The sequence below is a fragment of the Dromaius novaehollandiae genome, chromosome 2 (assembly GCF_036370855.1).
Source record: "Dromaius novaehollandiae isolate bDroNov1 chromosome 2, bDroNov1.hap1, whole genome shotgun sequence".
Taxonomy (NCBI): Eukaryota; Metazoa; Chordata; class Aves; order Casuariiformes; family Dromaiidae; genus Dromaius; species Dromaius novaehollandiae.
In genome coordinates, this window is record NC_088099.1 from 44,160,236 (window position 1) to 44,180,674 (window position 20,439).

Consider the following 20,439-nt stretch of genomic DNA (forward strand, 5'->3'; position numbering starts at 1 on the left):
CAGGAACTATTTATGTTTTAATATTTCAGTTCATATTGCATTGATGATCCCTGATTTTGTGGTCTGTACCATTTTTCAGCACAGTAACCACACACTGTATTCACCTCAAATACAGTGGAACAAAATGACTGAACTAAACTAATCTTTCTTTTAAAAAAAAAGTCTTGAAAAATATTGCTAAGTAAAGAATCTATTTAACTAAGAAGTGAAAGATAGACATGTTCCATAACTAGGAAACTAGAAGCCAGTCTCTACTAGACACAGCAGGGAGCATGTAAAAATTAAGACTGACCTTCAGTACTCAGAGCGTGGCATAAGGGAGAACTTCAGAGGTGACCAGAGCAGAGGCAGCCACAAAAGGATTATGGCATACCGCTAGCTCTCTCTAGAATTTGACTGAACTTTTCAACGCTGGTAACGGTGGGCTTTTTGTTTCAACTCTTCATCTCTCTCCCTCCCACACACCCTCTTTCCCCAAGTCCCCCTGTCTCTCACCTCAGCTTCACTCCTCATCTACTTCTCTTCTTTCCTCATTTGATTCTCCTTACTCATCCTCTACTTCCATTTCAGATTAGGCAAAATTCTCCTGAAGAAGCACCTTCAAAAAATAAAAGGTATGTATATGTAAAATATGTATAAGCTGTGAACTTACTAGGGTATTTTCCATTATCATACCAGTAACTGTGTTACATTTCTTACATTTTGTGTATGCTCTTCACAACATGGACTGTCTACTTCTCTACATTAGTACAGTGCACAATCAATGTCCTTTTGAGGAGAACAGAGGTAATAATATTAAGCAGGCTTCTGTCTGTATTCTCAAAAAATCTGTTAAATACTTTTATAAAACTGTCTTGCATAGTTTAAGTTGTTTAATAAAAGGTCTTGCTTTTAGCCAGTAAACTCTAAGGAAGACTATTTTCACATTTAATTGGATGCACATTTCTAAGTTAACTCATCACCAGAATGTCAGCTTATACTTAATAAGCAAAGCATCTGTTAAAACTGCAATTTATCTCTGAAAAATACTTCTAAGTGCAATTGAAATTGATAAATCTGCTAAGGCAGACAGTTCACAGTATCATGTTTATAGTCTAACTTGACAAATGAGGTTCAAGTGTATTAGCCTAAAATGTGAAGTATTTCCAGATGATGGCTTTACATTTAGGAAAGCAAAGGAATAGTTTTGAGGTCTGCATAGTTATTTTCCCTTCTCAAATAGTTCAGTGATTTTACTAACTTAATCCTAAACTTAATTTAATTCAGATCAGTATAGTTAAGGTTAACAGGCAATATCCATTACCTAGAAATAAGGCTGACCTTTTTTAGCATTTGACTATTGTGTATGAATCAGGAAGGATCTTTATTGAAAGATTTTACTAAAATGAAGAAAAATATGCAGCAATTTGCTAATGAAAACTTTATTTCCTGCAGCTAGCTTTATCAGTTATTTTTAAAAAGAGCAACAATGGTAAAGATTATCAAAACAGTCTTAAATATATCTATGCTCCACATATCCACATGCTCACAGTGGAAGAGGGTTGGATCAGAAATGCATGAAACAGAAAGCATATTTAATTATGGAGAATGATATCAAAGAATATTGATATAAGGTAAATAAAATTATCAATTATAATCTGTTCTGTGACTGGTATGTCACTTCTCTGTGTAGTCCTACTGCAGTGAAGTTCCTGAACTATTATAGAATGGTTGTAGTCTGTAGGCTAGACAGCAATTCAGGTATGACATTGGACAATGACAGTATAGCTGTTGAAATGTACAGATATTCACAAAGAGAGACAATAAAAAGAGCAAACCATTTTTCATGGTGAACTGTGAAAAAATATAGTTCTTAGAATTTTCTGAAAAGATGATTTTTTAAATTAAAATTTATATAAAAACCAGTTTTCAGCTTGCTTACTTGCATCTTCTCTCTCTTTTCCTCATTTTCACTTTCTCCTCGTAACTTTTTAAACTGAAACAAAAATAATGCAAAAAAAGTTTTTAAGCTTTCTGTTAAAAATAAATTTTTTTTAATGAAAAAAGGATATTTTCCAATAGCTTTTGGACATTTCCCTCCTGCCATTGGTTCTTCTGAGCAAAAATCAGACTATATTTAAATGAAACAAACATGCAAAAATCAACAATAACTTCCCAGGTTTTAATCCAGTAATTTTTACACTAATTATTATACCACTATCAATGAAACCCAATTCACATCACTCTTGCTTAAGTCTGTCAACTATAAAAAAAATAAATAAATCAAGGTTCTGCACCTAGATTATGCATCCATTTAAAAATGTCTGTACTTTCCAAATTTTCTATTCCACTGCTAGTTTAAACCTGTAGAAGTACAGGATAGTGTGCCCACAACTACATGTCCTCTGGAATTATGCATGAAAATGAACAGGGGACTTCACATGGATTACATTTTCTTTTTATGCCTACCCATAGGTATTCTGGCCTCCTTTCAGAGGAATACATTCTTTGATTGTGCAGGGAATCCAAGTAGGAGAAACAGCAAGTCCTTGCTGACCAGCTGACTTTCAAGAAAGATGTTCATCATACTACAGACATTTGCAATGAGAAGGGCTCTGTGTGAATGTACACTCAATGCCACACTAGCTTCATCTTTTAGATACACCAAAGGGGTAGCAGGAGAGAAAAAAACAGGGGATCTTCTTGCTGGTAATGTAATAGTATTTTTGGAATGTAATTTTATTATTGGAATTACAGGTACTTCCAGGTTTTTTGTATGATCTTGCATTTGCTCATGTAAAAACATATGAAAAAATGTTCAGTGCACAGTTTTAATCCAAGCTACACAATTACTGCTCTGTGACGGCCAGGTGAAAAACTCTTAGGAGAGAGGCAGAGAATAGGAGGCATTCATGAGAGGTCGGTACACTATAATCCTTTATTGAGTCTTAGGTCAAGACAAAACAGCGTAACATTCAGAAGGGAACACAGAACAAGTTTAAACAAAGCAGCAGCAGCCCGATATTATCTCTAAAGATCTCCTTTGATTTGCACAAAGCAGGATGAAGCAAGATGAGAAATGTTAGTCAGAAACGCCAATAAAACTAGGACTGCCAAAACATTTGAAGATTCCTTTTACTGTAAGAATGTTTTGAATTTTTGCACCTTTTGAAAAGCAGACTAGTCTAAACCTGAAAAAAAGGAACTAATTTATCAGTACCAGAAGAGGAAGTCAATGTACCAGCAGTAACCCAATAAATAGTAATAAAGATCATGGTAGGAAAATTATATGTAAAAAAGAGCATGAAACTCCTTCCAAAAGCGTTTTTCCCTTTTTTTACAATACATCTTACAATAGCACCATTTTGAGTAATTACTGAGGAATACTGCAGTAGTTTATTTTTAATGGGAAAATGATAAAAGTCTGAAGTAACATTATTGGTAAAAGATGGTGATATGTCTTGAAAATTTCACTGCCATGCTTTTTCTTTTACTTTGAAAGTTTTGAATACGTGATCTAATTCTTATAGTACCTCCTTATGCCCTGGATTCCCTGGGCTGGATCCCCTGGATTCTGGTAGCTGCTGACAGACTCGATCTCCTGTCCTTAACTATTTGAGTCCATACCTATGCATCCGTGAGAGGCATTTGATGTACACACTTCCAGAAAGCTTAAGCTGTGGCCTAAATGCAAACTGAATGGAGACCTCCTGGGCATGCTAGTAACCTGCAAGGCCATTCCATGCCATTGACAAGGTCCTTCTAATCATGACTGTAGCTCCTTTAGTTTGCCCAGACTATGCATCCTGGGATTAAAGAGAATCTTTTTTTGCTATTACTATTTCTACCCACACCTCACAGCACAAGAGTGTGAGGGAAAAAAGGAGGAGGAACTTGAGCCAGACCGGTTGTGGACCCTTCAGCTATCTGTCTTTCCCCAGAGCCTCCTTATCCCCATAAGCGGGCAGATTGCATATGTTGCCAAGGGGAACACTTGCTGTCATGGGCTTGGTCTGCATGTTCCCTCTTCTTGCCTCCAAATCTGGCATGCTTTAGACTTTCCTCCTTTTTGGCTTTTGACAGAAAAGAGAGTTCAGTTGCCCTTTCCCTGCAGCAGTATAGAGTCCTCACTAAGAAGACTAGGCCTAAGCTGTACCAAGTGCCCTAGCTCTAGCTGTTAGGGGGCTCCGGGTTTTAGACATTCTAGGGGAAAAAAGGCAATGATGGTGCTCAACTGTTGCATAAAATCTTTCCCCTACACACTGACATGGGAGGTAAGCCATGTAGCATCAAACCTCAACTGCGTAATTCCTAGCAAACATCGAAACACTTACTTTGGTTAATACAAAACATTCCTCAAGATTGTTTTGGCCAAATCCTTGAACTAGGCCAGCTGCTGCAAACTCACTAGTCACCAATGAGTTCACCTCTCTTGCAGTTTCCACAGGCATATTCTAATGTGCTACATATTTATCAAGAAACGGAGCTTATGTTAATGTACCAATGAGGGGCAGATACTTCCTCAGTATGAGTCAGGTTTTTTTTCTCTTTTTCTCTCCCAGCATCAGATCTGGCAATGGTAGATTCAGGGCCCAAAAGTATAGAAGGGGAACAGAGGGTGCAGGGAAGATCATGCTATCATTTTAAACCAAGGGCTTAAACAGCAATTCTCTCTTTTTAAATGTGGGGAAGGCAAACTCTAAGCCCAGTCACAGCTGCTGACATGCTTCTCCCACAATGAGACCATCACATGGAATTCCTCTGTGGTGCACAAGCATCCTGTCCAGCATTCTGGCGCTGATGGGGCAACCCAATGAATAAGAATTAATTAGCACCCTGTTTGTTTTAGAAAAGGCATGTTGCTTCTAAAGGCAATGTGATATGAGGGTACAGAGGCTCAGACTATGACCCTGCAGTAAAATCCTGAGGGGAAAAAACTGGCAATTACAGTAGGTCCAAACTGGTGCTCCAGAATGTCATTTCATGTAGGCTGCCTGGGGATATGTCCTAGGTTTGCTAGGACTTGTCCAGCTCTGCAGTCCCCCCCACACACACACACACTGCACCAGTCAAGCCACTCTTATAATTCCCCAAGTGGGATCCAAAGCTAAGGCACCACTGAAAGCAAGAGAATTTTATCCACAGAGTTCTGCAGTGGTACACTTGAAGGACTGTAAATGCAGTCACTGGAACACAAAGGATGCTTTCTGAATCATGTTGCTTCCTTGGTCTCTCTGCAGAATATTACCACATATTACATACTTAATTTTCAACCATAATACCTAACATACCCAATAGATAGGATACTGAGTGCTTTTTTACTGATACCTTCACAGGATCCAACTTCCATACAGCACATGCAAAGGTTTACTTGCTTGGATGGGCATGTCAATCAAGATATATTATAAGGATAAATTTTTCTTTGGGAAGGAAAAACAAAAAGAAGAACAGAGTATTAGCTTGACTTACCTAAAACAAGAACTGTTGGGTATAGGTAAGGGTATGCAGTCAGTTTTTAGAGTCCAATGTCTGTTAGGAGAGTGCCTTTTAAAGAAAAAAAATAATGAAGCCTCCAAGAAGATCGCATGCATTTTTTGAGAGAGGGTATGGCAGAAAGAATGCGCGGAATCATTAAGCTGTGCCTGTCACCACTATCAAGAGAAACAACTGACAAGACTTTTTTCTGAGTATACCAGCCTGACCGCATGTCAAGGCATACCAATCCAGTCCCGATAAGATCAAGTTACTCTCTCAAAGCTTTAAAACCACACAGTAGAATTCCCTACAAGAAAAAGTTAAAAAGATATACTAGCTTGAGAGTGCTACTAAAACTGCTATCAAGAATAGCTTGATGAATAAGACTACAAGAGTTTTTTGCTTTCTTCAGTTGAACAACATATGTTTTCTTAAGCATATAGTGAAAAGCAGCTATAAATACTAGGAAAATCTGTTTTGATATCTGTAACGGATACATTAAGCCTAAGCACACATCCCTAGGGGGTTACTGATTATCTGTTAGCCTATCTTTCAAAGCTGATCATTAAATTGTGAAATCTATCCCACTAACCATGTTGGCCTGATTCAAGCTTTTGGGCACCATATAGTCATTCAGTTAGAACTAGTTAACATGAACAGGCTTTTAATGAAAAAGAACCAAAGAAAGATTATGTGGCCCCAATTCTAATCCTATTACTTAAGTTTCCTCACTGGAAAGACTTATTCTGTCTTAGTAAAATTCTATTGATAAAACATTTTATTTAGAAAAAAAGGACATAAAAACAAATTGCTTTGCTAGCCACGTAGTATGAAAGGCTAAGGAATCAATATGCTTATGTTTTATGTGTATTGTAGTCTAATAGCTGTTCTTCTTTTATGCTATCAAACTGCTTTTCTAAAACCTTTGTGAACTATTAACCCTGAGAAACAGGCCTCTGACTTCTGACTCTGCCAAAGGAATCAGATTTCCTCTGGATTTAATATAATATTGATTTAAAAGACACCACAACATGGACTACAGAGTCCTATTAAAAGAAAACTGATGTAATAGAACTTTCCAATATTCTACCTAAAGCAACTAATAAAGAGAAAATCACTTTTAGAAAGTGTGTCTTAAATGTAATTTTATAACTGATAGACAGTCAGATGACTTCTATCTTGAAACTCAGCAGAACAGAAGAGAGCATTCTGTTCCCATTTGGATTACTTTGAATGAGCCTGTGTTGACCATGGCACCTACCTGGCAACAATGACTCATTTCCACTTAAAATTCATTTTTTTTAACACAATAAGAGATGAAGCCTGGCAGCAGCCACATATATCTCAGTGTGCTTTCATGCTGCCAGGGTCATTCCTTCTATTACACTCTATTATACTCAATAGCACATTCAGACCCCTAACGTTCTTGTCTACACAGGGCTCCATCAAGAATATCTCAAAAGTCTGAGAGGCCACTGACTTCAATAAGGGAGGAAGTGATTTAACATATACATTTCCCATCACAATAGCAAGGGAGGGATGTCACCTCAATCCAGTCAGATACAATGTGCATACAGAGACATCACATGATTCAGAAATGTCCACACCATGGTGGCTGGTGCTAGAAAAAAGTGGGAGAATATAGGGAAGAAGAATGGAGGCAATGGAGAACTGTTAGCTACCCTGTTAATTTGGACTGGTAATACAGACCAGTAAGACACCTTCACTGATGATGATCTTAGATGTTCAGAAAGCTCTAAACCACAGGAAGGACAAATATTACTTAAAAGAACACAATGCCTTGATCAAGAAATATTTCTTTTTCTTAATAGATGAGAAATATTTTCATGAATCACACAACACAGCTTGCATCTACCTAGCAAGGCTAACTCTCAGATAAGAAGCTGGGTACTTTTCAGTTCTAGAGTGTTCAAAGAGTAGGTTATCCCTTCAAGGAAAATAAAGAGCACACAAAAAATAAAAGAATAACAGCCTCTCAAAATTACATGCTTCCACTTTGGAGAATAGCAACATTGCAATTCCAACCTAAGGTTCTGTTTACCCAGACACTATACAGAGCACCTCTGCATGGAGATTACAAAAGCAGATCCAGGCTTTACTATGCCTCCCACCTGGAATTTGTCTGAATTTGTCTCCACTTACACAGCAGGCTTCATGAGATATTTTCAGCTTTGTTAGATGGCCTTTTCTTCTTCCTGCAATGTACTCCAAGTATGCAGACCTCTGCAAAGAATCTAATAAAACTGTATTGATTCTGGTTTTTTCCATCTTCACTGGAGACCATTGCCAGATCAGCTTCTTTCTATCCTAAATTCATTTAATTCCTGAATTGTCTGGATTTTCCTCATCTGAAACAACATACAGGTATCATTTCCAATTACAACACAATCCAGAACCTATCAATTGAAAGACCCACACTGCGGCTTGTGCAGGACATAGGCAAGATCCATTGCAATCAATTGAAAAGTGATACTTAGCTTAATTTCTTCCACTGTTGCTAGTGAGGTTATTGCTGCTGTCAATTTCCCTGTTTAAAAAGGTCTTTGTCCACTATTTGAATCAAGATAAAAGGGAACTCATAGAAAAACAGGAAATATGAAGTTTTAAAGGCTGGCTGAGAGCTCCAGACTTAATCTTCAAATAATGAGAAAGCTCATGCCAATTTTAACCTCTTACAGTATTAGGTGTAACTTGAGTTTGTAAAACTTAGAAGCAACTAAAACTAGAGCTTTCTATCAGTTAAGTAACTAAGGTACTACCATTCCCATTTTTAACTTATTCTTCGATTTGCCTACAAAAAGTAGGTCAGTAGAAAAGCTACTATATTTAATCCTAGCTTTCCAACATAATACACTTCTGTAATTCTTAGTTACTTAAAAGCAGTTTAGTTTGTTCAGCTTCAGTAGAATTTTACAGCTTGACAGATAGTCTGTCTGATGTGTAAGTAAGTACACAGATGGTTAAAAAACTGGTCCTATATATGCATAAGCCTTGGAATTATACCATGCTTCCCAAGTACCGGTATTGTTTGTATTAGAAACTTGTTCAACACAAAAGGATAGTAGATTGAGTCATATAATCTGTGTAATCTAGAATGCTGAGATACCATCTCATTTCTCAACACCAGGGAAAATTTAATACATCTTATGTTCTTTAAGGGATAACCACAGTGTCCTAGGTTAAATTATACAATGGTATTTGAAAAGCGCAGCACTATGGGGCACTGTTGTAAGCTGGTTTTCATAAACCATTATATTTTAATATGACCGAAAATTTCTCAGACCCTCAGTACACCCAAAGTCTTCTATGACAGATGTAGAGTACAAGAAGTGTAGCTTTATGCTTGGCTTCTGTCTATTACGAATCCTTTGGTATTATCACCGGATTACTACTAGATTAATATTCCAGTTCTTCTACTCTCATCCTGGTATTAAAGCTTCCTAGGTACCAAAAAGGTACTAGCTAGGTACCTCCTTTTCTTGGTAAGTTAATATGAGGCCTTAAATCTTCTTCTGTCTTCTGTAACAATGCTGTGCATGTTCCATTGCTTCCGTGTTTGACATTTACTTTCTAAATGTCACAAATCCATTTGCAGTTAAGATTCTTTGGCCCAGGCTCACATGAAAGGTCAGTTTTTAATCAACCAGAGACACCATAGCTGGAACTGTGGGATCCATCATCTCCTCTTTGCCAGATTAGCCTAAGTATAAACTGCCCTTGGCAGGACGGCATGGACACAGAATCTGAGGAGAAATCTACAGGGGGAGAAACTGGATCTTGCCACTAAGCTGGAGCATCCAATGTAAGAAAAGAGAGCTAGAGTGAAGAAAAAGTGAGAAACTACTTTTGTGAGCAAGCATTTGGTAGTGTTAGGATACATTTACACATAAACAACAGTGCAGCATTGTCCAAAGATACCTGAGCCAGTCATGAATAAGCCAGTTCAAAAATGAGCAGTGCAGTCAGTTAGTGCATTACTCTGTCGAGGCTAACATGACACACTGAAAAATGGTTACCTTGAACATTTCCACACAGCAGATTATGATGCCAAATCAGACCAGCTGAGGAGGTACGGTATTGGATCCATCATTAAAATACCAATTTTTAATTAGATATATCATTATACCTTCACTGTAAGGGAAAACTTGTCTCTCATGGTACATCTATGCCACTAGATAAAACAAAAAGCCAGGAGGCAAGTCAGATTATCAGGACCCTCTCAACCCACAGTTCTGCATTAGTAGCATGCCCTCCCACATGGTACTGGCCCCTCTCAACCAGCTTTCCCAAGGACAAGGGGTGGCTTTTGCCCAGATATATCTGGGATCGCATATTCTAAGGACAGTCCTAGGCAGTGTGGAAGAGGTAGGACCAGGTTTGGGCTCCTTTCCCTCTGCATAATCCTCTAACAGTATTCCAGCAGGATTTAATCTCTCAAGCATTCCTGCATGCCCAGCTGCTGCACCCCAAGGTAGAGTATGTAACACGCACTCTGAGTTTCACGCAGCCCTCACATAATTTCATGCTACTTCAAGAGGCACTTTAAACTGACTCCCCCCAAACCCAAATGCACCCCACAACTATGACTTTGCTTTGGGCTACTGAGGCCTGGAAGAAACACAGGTCCAAAAGCTAAGTATTGTAGCCTCAGGCCAGGGAATCATCTCTTGCCCCATTTTATTAGTGGTACAGTGCCAGATACCAGTGTAATTATTTGTTCTTTTACCAGATATCAAGTACAACAGCGTGATATGTATAGATCAACTAGACCATGTCTTCTGTGTATGCATATGGGAGTTCAGGCAAGGGTTTAGAAAAAGGAATTCACTAAATGGCTTTTGGAACAATTTTAAGAGTTACTGAAGAAAATCTTTTAAGCACTATTTAAAGAATAGTCCTCCGCCTGCTCTCTGATCTTTTCCTGGCATAGATGTAATATTATTATCAGAGGAAGAAAATGAGCTCTAAATAACTTTTATAACCATATTGTCAGGAAGGATAACATAGAGAGCATGGTATTCAGGAATGCCATTGCTTTTTTGGGATACCACAGATGTAGGACTACATACAGCTGCATATTCTTTATGCTAAGGGATTTAAAAGATATTAGCAAACTTTTGCTTCAGAAAATACACTCTGGTATGCTGCAAAATAATCAGGGCCTCACACAGGGTTGAGGAAAACAGGGTAACTTCAAACCATAGTGCTTATGTCTGCAAGCACCCCAGAACTCAATTATATTATAACATACAGGTTTCACTCAACAGCATGAGAGCAGTGGCAACATGTCTAGCCAGAGAAAATGAACATGCTTGATACCAGTTACCATTATTTGAAGGATTACAGTTCATTGCCATTGCTACTAGCCAGAAATATCTGCTGGTACCATATTTGACATCAATTCTGATAGTTTGCTATTACTAGTTTTAACTATGAAAAGCATATAATGAGTGAAAGAGGGCACCAACTGTGTATGCACACTGAAAGAACATCTCTCTTCACTAGAGTTGTTTGGAAAACCTACTGGTTTTCACAGTAGCGTCTCTATCATTTTTGTCAAGAAGAGATTCCTGGGGAAAACCAAAAAACAAGTGAGACACTGACTCCAAAAGAACAACGTTTAATTTCCCAATTGATTACAATTAATCACTGACGGAGATGAGGAACTTAAATCTCAGCTTCCCATAAATGAGGGGAGTACTTTAGATTTTATATTCTTTCATGATGATGTTTTCTCTGCATCCCCTGTTTGTAGGCCATTCTATCTTTCCATAAGTAATGTCTGGAGAGATTGCCGTCAGTAGGGCAAGTCTTAGCCACTGAGCTATACGGTCACTCTCTCTTTGATTTTTCCCTTCAAAAGTCTGAAGCTAAGCACGGTGCGGACCAAGAATATCTCCGAAAGCTTACACACTTTTACAGTGTGGAAGCACTGTCACATGTGCACTTTATTTCTCAATTCTAGAGTCCAGGGCTGAGCTTGTTGCTTTCAGCAGGTTTCACCAATGACCTTGTGCGGATGCTCACAATAAAGCTCATTTGTGACAAATAAGTCATTTCCACTTATTTTACTTGGGAGTTCAGCATGTCCTGAAGCAGGACAATTGCAGCTTTATAGGCCAGAGCATTTGGATAATGGAATATCCAAATTCCGTATTATGGAATAATAATGCTTTGGCACAAAATTCACCAAACCAATGACAAGCAGTATTCTGAAACTGTGGTTTTCACAATGCAAATGGATATAAATGGATAAGAACTGCACTCTGAACCAGGGTTATTCCTTTTCTCGTGGTCATTGGGTATGTAACTTCCAAAAGCACAGTGATAAAAGAAAGAATAGTGGACCTCTCACATAGAAGTTAATACACTATTAAAGGGGTCCAGGCTATGTTATTACATCACATTGCAAGAAATACATGTACCTCTTTTAGAAGGAAAAGGAACAGAAAATAAAAAACCTTATGTTATTATTATTTATATTTAATTATAATTTTACAGGAAAATGAAACAATTCTCAGTATCTAATCTGAACTAGATATTGCAAGAGAACTTAACCATAACTTTTGTATCAAGCCAGTAATATGTAATTGATTTAAAATATATTTACTAGAAAGACATTCAAGTAATTGATTGTAGAGTCAGCTACTGTCATTGTTAAAAGCCTCTATTTTGAAACATTTTGTAATCAGTACCACACACTATCAAACTTGCCATAGCTTAAAACCAAACCAAAATAAAAACAGTGCCTTCAGAGAAACAGACTGTCACATTAGAATGTACCATTTCTGACAAAAATAATTTTCATAAGCTACTACCAAATTTTTCTTAAATTTGACACATTTCTTAACTGCAAAATAACCCAGCTGGTACCATTCGTCAGTTTTTTAAATCAGAAATTCAGACCCTGAGCAAGCTTTGAATGGCCCTCTACTTAATACAAATTTAACCTGCTAATATATAGCATTATTACCTGACTCCATCACGAGGATGGCTGACCCATCTATTTTACTGGCCAAGGTGACCCTGCCAGTAGCCTCACGATGTAGATAGGTGGTAACTACTTACTCCCAAGGCCTGTATTTTGTGGCTGGAAACATTTTGGACATGATAAACAATCCTCTCTCACTCAGGGTTTGATTTTAATAAAGTTACATTAAAAACTCTCTGCTACTTTCACACAGCTCACATTTTTTAGCAACCCCCCCAGCACTCTATCAATGAGCGATACTGGAATTTCTGAAAGCAATCTTCCAGAGACTGATCAGCGCGAAAGTGTGTGCCCAGCTAATACTTTCTAATATACACCCTATTGAACCACATTATCTGGAGGAGCGAGATGTGCCTGTAGCCACATTAAGCTCATCACTACATTAGCTACAACACTATGACTAGAGGCCTATCGGAAGTAATTTGTCTTGTGTTGACCTGTCTTGAGATCACTTAATAGGAAACTAAATAGCCCACAGAACTTCGCACCCTTTCAGACCATTCAGCTGTTTGTGGTTACAGAAACGATAGGTATCCTTTTGTCTGAGACAATGCCTTCAAGGCACCCCACTTGCTCACCCGTTGGTATGCTTTGATCTCCATTTCAGTATATTTTATTCCTCTTTTGTTCCCCCAAGCCTTAAGGGGCATGAATCTTATTTTTGAAAATGAAAATGGAAAATGTTTTGCAATTGTTTTAATTGATTTTGTCTGAGATCTAACAGATGGGCATGCAAAACACATTGAAGCCTTCAAGCTGACTAACTGGAAGACCTTGGGAAGGGAATGAAGGATTTAGTCTCTCGTAATTCATTTTCCCAAAGAAATAAAGACAGTCAATCCAGACAATCAGAACTAAAGATGGAAGAATTGGAAATGGCATCATGCCTTTCTAATTACAAGACAACTGGAAATTTACCATCATTAAATAAATAAGAAAGTTCATTGGCAATCAATTTTTGGCATCTACTGTGTTCTCACTCTCTGACAGACTGGAGGGAATAGAAACTGATCTACAATCAGAGAGTCACGATATCTCTTTCTCAGCTGTTTCTTTTCATGCTTCTTAATTAGGAGTACTGCTCCTAATATGGTGTCTGTCTAATACGGTGTCTGCCTAAGGCTGTTGCTGACTGACAGTCTCCATTTAACCCTAGGAAAATTGCAGTGCAGATAGTGACCACACTTGCTTTTTAATGCTTCTATTCTCACCCATGTTTCTTTTCCCATAGCAACAGAAGCGCTAAAAAAGAGGAGAGACATTTTCTGCCTGCCATTGCTAGCCTCTGTGTTGAGGCCCAGTGCAGCCTCCTGTTACTAAGCTCTTAAGCAATCCAATCCCTTCATCTAGTATTTTCCTCTGCTATTGCAACCATTACCACCAGAAGCAAGGAAAAGAGTAACAGCCCTCCTCCTGGGATAACTCGCATAACATTGCTGAAATCTAACCTCAGAAAAAACGACAAGACTGACATTCATCAAAAAAAGCTGGATCTGTACTGGTAAACTGAACAACACCAGGGCACACGCTCAGGTGCTGAATGATCATTGCTCATATGATTGAATTTTTGGAACATTTTTGGCATGCTTTTGATTCATGCCAGCTTTGCTCTCCCAAACCATTCCCAGATGGCATTGCTCAGGGAATGTTCCCAGCAAGCGGAAGAGATGACACCATGCCATTTTGGCATACTCCCTCTGGCACGGTCCCTGAGCATTTTGCCACCAGGGTCACACCTGCCCATTTTCATGCCAAACCCCCAGCAATGTAGAACGCACTGCACTGTGATACTAAAAAAATGGTCCAGTTTTGAAATCTCTCTTTTTTCAAGATAGCCTCACATAGACAGAGAGAGCTCACAGTGAGGGCCAAGGCGTGGGGCCCGAGGAGGGCGGTATACTATCTTCCAACAGGCCTACAAAGGCGGTATACTATACTTCCCAAGGAGCTGGGCCAGAAAACAGGACTAGACTCTGAATCACCCTCACTACCTATGCTGAGCTTGCCAAAGCTGGAGACTACCTCACAGTCACTCCCAAACACAAGGGTAAATATTAAAAATGTAAAGCCAACTTACTCTGGGCATGAGACTGGTAATGTTATTAAGTTCAGCATAACTGGAGCAGGTCTCCACCATGCCTCTCTTGGTCTGCAATGAGGAACACTGGGGCTACAGTTCTGCCTCCCTTCTTCTTGTCCAATTAAAACATGTCTGAACCAGAAGAGAGGTGCAGAGGTGCTGAGAGAAGCCCCTTTTCATGAGCATCTCAGCAGCCCTCCAGCATCCAGCCTGGCAGAAGCAAGTATATGCTGCTGAGTGATCACTGGCCCATTCTCTCCAGGTACACTTAAGAGGGCCAGAGGATTACACACCTAGTCCTTCTCCTCAAATCTTTTTTTCATGTGTATGTTTTTAAATTGTTAATATAAATAAGCTTGCAAATAGTTCAGATTTGTGTTACAGCCTTGTAATAAGGAAATCACTAAGACTACTGGCTGATAGGATAGGAGATGTTTAAGTGTCTGTGTCAGAACTGCATCTATACAAAGTATGGATGCAGATAGCTTTTGTTTAAAGAGTTACTGTGGTAGGGAAAGAAAAGAAAGTATTTTGTAAAAATGCCTTTCAGAACTCCAGAAGCAGAAAGTGGAGAAACGTCAGAGAAACATCACAGAAACACAGAGACAAAAGGGGAGCTGTGGGAGACTGCTAGAATCATAGTGAGTTTAAAAGAGCAGTGACTAGAGGAACGAAGAGGGGCTGTAGGTACCTGCTAGAAGCAGGCTGTCGGTGTGCAATACAGAAAGAAAAGGAACTTTCAGCCAAAACCCAGGAAAGTTGGCGGGTGAGAGTCAGAATCTACTTTTTAGCTACTTCTGGTTTATGATTGAAAATTCTCAATGAACTGCTGCCAGAGTGCTCACAAAGGCTGAAACAGAACTAGCCCTGACCAGAAAGGCAGAGATAGCTTCATGCACTTTTCTACCTTCTCTATCACCAGGCTTAGGTGTAGGGGGCAGACAGCAAGGGATTGGACAAGATAGAGTTAAGGAGCTGAAAGCCTTGGGAGGAGTAAGTAGCAGTATGTAGATAAGGTAGTAGCCGCATGGAAAGAGAAGGAGTGATGATGGGAACATGACCTTCGAGAAAGTACCGATCCGGGCTAGAGCTTATATAAAGGGCTTGCTTGCTTGAATAAAGTTGATTCTGATCCAGCACATCGGAGTCCGTGAATCAGACCGCCACAAATGGCACCCAAACAGGGACCGAAGACTGATTTTGTCCAGGGCTGTAGAGGCAGCGGTTAGCTGAACCAGTGGTGGAGCCCGGCTGAACAAAGAGCTGCTGAAAGGAAGCAGAAGGGGAGCCGCTGAAAGGAAGCGGCATTGCGCGCAACAGGTTACCTACCGCTGGACAGAGGTAAGCAGCTGGGAATGCGTGGGAGTCATGGGAAACGGAATGTCCCCGCAAGATAGGTCCGTGCTAAACGTAATGCAAAAGACTTTGAAACAGCACGGCAGGGATACACCCCCCGCAAGATCTCAAAATGTTATTGATGTGGGCACGCTCGAACTGTCCCAAGGTGAGTTCCAGTACGATTTATAGCCTTGGTACGTGGGACTCAATCGGAGTTAAGCTCTGGGACACGGCAACAAGAAACGACAAGATGGTGGCAGGACTTTTAGCCCCGTGGCGTACCATGCTTGAGACCCTGAAAGAGCATAGCAAGAAGAAAACACAGGGACCGGAGGCACCTGCAGTCCCCACAGCACCTCCGTCAAGCGACACGGTGGTGGGGGCGGTGGGTGGACGGGACTCCCCGGGAAACGACCCAGACAATCCATTTGACCCAGGGCCGATCGATCCGGAACAGGAGCCGGACCTCTATCCACCTCTTAATGCGCCTTGCTGTGTCCATCTTACGGCCCCTTCGGAACCACCGCCCCCTCAAGAGACGGGGCCGCCCGTGAGTGCGGACTGCCCACAACCCCCACCCCCCCGCCACTGACCCGGCCTTCTGGGAAGGATCCATCGCCCCAGGGCCGCTCGGCGGGGCGTGACTATACCAGCCGGGGACGCCCCCCGCCTGCCTTCTTCCCTCCCTCCTTTCCTTCCCGCCTTCCTTCCCCTCCCGCCCAGCCCTTCCTCTCTCCGCCTGGTGCCACTTCCACCTTGTGCCGCCACCACTGAGCAACAGGAGGAGGAACATGGTGAAAGCTGAGCAGGCCTCAGCCTGGAACCGCAGCACGAGCTCAGATTCAAAGAGCCTTTCACAGATGTTGTCACCACAAACCTGAAGCTTGGCAATCCTACAGATAGAAATGTGTGCTTCAAAGTTAAGACCACAGCACCACGTAGGTACTGTGTAAGACCTAAAAGTGCAATTATCGATGCAGGAACATCAATTAATGTTTCTGTGATGCTACAGCCTTTTGACTATGATCCTAATGAGAAAAGTAAACACAAGTTTATGGTTAAAAAAAAAAAAAGAAAAAAAAGAAAGAAAAAAAAAAAGAGAAACAGTCTATGCTTGCTCCAGCTGATACTTCAGATATGGAAGCAGTATGGAAAGAGGCAAAACCAGAAGAACTCATGCATTCGAAACTTAGGTGTGTGTTTGAGCTACCCATGGAAAATGATACGCCTTATGACATAGAAATGAAATTGTATCTACAACTGCAACAAAGACAGATTCTTCTGTAATGTCTAAATTAATAAGTCCCTCTTCAGAGGCACCCAGCTCGAGCTGTAATTACTGCACATGTGTCATTAAAATTTAATTATTTAATTTGCTTTGATTTGGCTCTGAACTTTTCTGTGGGAACCTAGGGTCAGGCCCTGCTATGGTGGCCAGCAAGCCTAATTTCCATAAGTTTGGCGACCCAGGTGGGACCCTAGGCAACCACTGTCATGGCCTCTCATCTCCAAATGATCATCTGACGCCACTGGGTAAGTTCACCTGGGATCTTTGGCAATGAGAGGCACCAAAAAGCTGAGTCCTAAATTCCCGCCTAAATTCTAAATTCTGGTCTGGTAACAGTGCACTGTAAGGGGTACGCAGGCTGGCCACCGTAAGGCATACCAGGCAGGGGGGTACGCAGGCTGGCCACCGTAAGGCGTACCAGGGGATGGGTGCGAGTCCCATCCCCAGGGTTTGAGTGGGTTTTAAGTCCCAGCTCAGTCCTGCCGGAAAGGGGAGTGCGCAGGCTGATCAGCATAAGGCGCACTGCAAGACTGTAAGACAGAAGTCTAGAGTCACTGTGACTGCTGTGAGTGTGAACAGTACTGTGTGAGTGTGTATAGCCTGGGAACCAACCGGGGCACCGGTCGGCTGATGAAGCCGCCTGCTGTGACGGGACAGCAGTCCTAGCAGTTAAAGACTCAGGTGGTGTGAGTGCAGTTCCCAGAGAGTGAGACAAAGAGAGTGTGTGATTAAAAAAAAAAAAAGAAAGAAAGAAAAAAAAGAAAAAGAAAAAGTTGGTCCAACTATGTCAGGAGGATTGCCCATTCCTGACAAAGGAGGAAAACCCAGCGGAACCCAGCAAGGGCCTTTTGATCAGCAGGCTAAATTGTCCCATGATTTCTTTTTTTTCACTAAAATGCAAAAGTGCTACAAAAAACTTATCACAAGAGACCAGGCCCAAGACATTATTCGAAGTTGCCCTGATTGCCAAAATGTAACCCCATTACCACCCTACTTAGGGACCAACTCTCGAGGCCTGCAACCCTGCAATGTCTGGCAGACAGACGTTACCCATTATCCCTTACTCGGAAAATTGAAATATGTCCATGTCTCTGTAGATACCTTTTCCCATTACGTTGTCACTACTGCCTATGCTGGGTGAAAAAAAAGCCGCGATGTATGTCGTCACTGGCTTGCCTGTTTCGCCACAATGGGTGTTCCCACTCTAATTAAAACTGACAATGGTCCCGCATACACTGCACAACGAACACGGGCATTTCTTCAAACCTGGGGGGTCACTCATGTGACCGGAATTCCCTGTTCCCCAACTGGCCAGGCAATAGAGGAACGTACCCATCATACTATAAAAAACATGCTTGAAAAACAAAAAAGAGGGAATAGCCCCGGTGCCTCCCCACAAGAGCAGCTATGGAAAGCCTTATATGTTCTCAACCTCTTAAACCGTTATATGGACCAAAGTGCAGTTAATAAGCATTTCTCATGCCCTACGTGGCGAGAACAGCCTCGGGTTCACTACAAGAACCTGGAAACGGGTCAATGAAGTGAACCAGTAGACTTAATAACGTGGGGGAAAGGTTATGCTTGTGTCTCCACAGGTAACGGGCCTCGCTGGATGCCTGCACGGCTGATTCAACCTGTTGATGCATCCCTCAAAACACCAAACAAGGACTGAGAGCTAGTTAAGATGAGCCCATGTCGGGACATTTTCTGGCAATATCTGCCTGCCTTGTGCAGGGTCAATATCTATTCATAAAAGCTTACCACACCTACACGACCTCACTAATAAATTGTAGATAGAATCAGGGTGGAACCCTTTTGAGGGATAGGACTGGATGTTAGGTTTGGGGTCGTGGGTTAAGAAGGTACTGGCGTGTGGATTGGTAATCTTGCTAAGATTTCTAGCCCTTGCTATCTATCTCCCCTGCTTAATAAGCCTTATGCAGAGAATGACTCAAAGGGCTTTGCATCAAGTACTTGTTGTACAAATACACACTGCACTGGAAATATTTAGTTTAGAAAATAAAAAAGGGGGAGACGTAGGGGCAGACAGCAAGGGATTGGACAAGATAGAGTTAAGGAGCTGAAAGCCTTGGGAGGAGTAAGTAGCAGTTATGTAGATAAGGTAGTAGCCGCATGGAATGAGAAGGAGTGATGATGGGAACATGACCTTCGAGAAAGTACCGATCCGGGCTAGAGCTTATATAAAGGGCTTGCTTGCTTGAATAAAGTTGATTCTGATCCAGCACATCGGAGTTCGTGAATCAGACCGCCAAAATTAGGATAACAATAAGACCAAGAGGTAAAGGGCCCAGGTCCACTGCAACTATTCCAGCTGCAGTGGCTCACTAACATGCTTACACAGGCTGCATAAGACACAGTAGACAAAGATGATGTACACAGTATTGAGACTGGAATCTAACCTGTGTCTCAGAGTTCACCACTTTGTGGACAGCTGGCTAAATACATGCCCTACTGAGACCCTACAGGGGTCTGACTGAGGTAGTGTCCACTGCACAGAAAGATGAGCCAGGACCATAGGAAGGCCACATCATCTGTAATGTTGTAGAAGCATCATCTTCTTAAAGATCCTGAGATTATGGGGGTGGCAAGTATGTCTGACCCCACTGTCCATGAATATCCCAAATTGCAAGTGTAGCAGCCCTTTGGGCTGAGGCATTCAGAGGATCCACATGGCAGCTGAGGAGTCCATACTGGGCAAGGGCCGGTGAGGCATCAACATTCTTGGTGAAGACCATTCATCACTATAACCTGTTTGCTGGCCGCGGTGACCTCTAACACAATCCTGCCTACTATAGACTTGCCAACCCCAAATCTGTTGCCTACTGACCAGTAAGAGTCAGGAATAGCTAGGCTACAGAAGGGGATGGCAACCACCTCTCCACGGTGAGGGGCTTGTAGGATACGGTACTTTGGTGCTAGATGGCTGCTGCTAGGTCATATGGAAAAGGAAAGTGGCCTTCATGGAAAGGTTTGCCACGCTGCGCATATCACACTGTTACCTCTCTTGTAAATCTCTTGGCCTGAACACCCTTTTCAGGACCAACAACTCCACTCTGCTTCCTGTCATTGACTTGAGCTGAAAGGTCTATACCCCAGCAAGACCCCCTTTTTCTATACAGTTCACCACCAGAACTGCATACACACACATACATACATAGAGAGAGAGAGAGAGAGTTCACCTGATCTGCAAGGTGTGAAGTCTCGGTCAAGTGACAGCTCTTCTAGCCACACTCTGAAGGGAAAGCT